Consider the following 1592-nt stretch of genomic DNA (forward strand, 5'->3'; position numbering starts at 1 on the left):
GAAGACATACAGGCGGAGGGAACAGGAAGTGAATGGGCCCTATGCCAAGGTTCTATCTGGAGCTGGAAGATTTGGAAGGAGGGCCAAGTGTCTTGAGTAGGATGAGCCAGGACAGAGTGTTGGTTGGGGGGTGGGTGGAGAGGGCAGAAAGTCAAGGAGCGGGAGTGCTGGGAGGAGGAGAGATGATGTTGAGGTAAGATTTATAGGACTTTGTAAAAATTCTGGCTTTTACTGTGAGTGAAGTGGGAAGCCAGGGGAGAAGTCTAAGCAGGAGAGAAACAGTATCTGATTTTCATTTTATAAGAATCATTCTATCTGCTCTGTTAAAAGTAGACCACAGCGGGGCGTGGAACTCTGGAGACCAGTTAGGGGACTGTTTGAGTCATTCGGGTAGGAGATGGTAGTGGCTCAGGCCAGAGTCCTTCGAGTGGAGGAGGTGAGCGGTATTTGGAATCTTCCCATGTCTTTAGACTACAGACAAAGTAGGGCTGTATGAATTTCTGGCAAATTGAATAGGGGTTATGAGGGAAGGTGTCTCAAATATGGCTTCTAGAATTTTGGCCTGACCTCCTGGAATGATGAAATTTCTATTTACTGAGATCTAGGAGATGGAGGCAAGGACAGGTTTGGAAGAGAAGATCAAGAGTTTGTTCTCCAAGTTATGTGTGGGATGCACATAAGATACAGAAAAGGAGATGTCAGCAGGCATCTGGAGGTCAGGGGAGGAGTATCCATGCTAGAAGCATAAATTGTCAAGTGGAGAGTAGCAGATGTTGAATCAGAACCAAGAGGCCAGAGGAGGTCACCGAGGAAATGAGGATAGATGGAAAGGAGGTTTTAGGATCCAGTCCCGGGGAACCGTGATGCGAAGAGTCGGAAGAGATGAACAGGAATGAAGTCTTAGTGGCCATGGAGGAAGGGAGACAACCAGGAGAGTACCAGGTTTTGGAAAGCAAGAGAAGTTAGTTTGCTTTACTATGTTTCCCATTTTTCATTACTATTTTAAAAAAAATGAAGCAATGAACATAAATCTTTGTGAACATATGTGACTATTTCCTGAGGATTCATTCCAGAAGTAGAACCGCTATGTCAAAAATATGTACATTTAGAAATTTTATAGATTCTGCCAAACTGCCTTCCAAATCGGCTTCACCAGTTGCTTACTCTTCTAGAGTGTTTGAGAGTGCTCATTTCCGCATGTTATTACACGCTCTTAGTATTTCCAAACTTTAAAAACAAGTAAAAAATACCTGATTTGGATTTGCATTTCTCTGATCCATGTTAAGTGTGAGCGTCTTTTTATCAGTTTATTGTCCATTTGTATTTCTTCAGTAAATTCTGGTCCAAATCATTTGCCCATTTTTTAATTGACTCGTTTCCTTATTGATGTGTACATGTAGAAACACTTTTATATCCTGAATGTAATTTCCAGTCTGTCACTTGTTGTGTAACTTTGGGTATGCTGTCTGTCATCGAAGAGAAATTGAAAATTTTTATGTAGTTAAGTGTGTCAAACCTTTTCTTTATGGCTCTGAGGTTGTGTTTTGCTTGGATTTTCCCCCATCTGGTTATAAAAATTACCCCGCATTTTC

Source organism: Eumetopias jubatus, unplaced genomic scaffold, assembly GCF_037043125.1.
Source record: "Eumetopias jubatus isolate StellerSeaLion01/CBP00866 unplaced genomic scaffold, mEumJub1_p1.0 scaffold_1, whole genome shotgun sequence".
Classification (NCBI taxonomy): domain Eukaryota; kingdom Metazoa; phylum Chordata; class Mammalia; order Carnivora; family Otariidae; genus Eumetopias; species Eumetopias jubatus.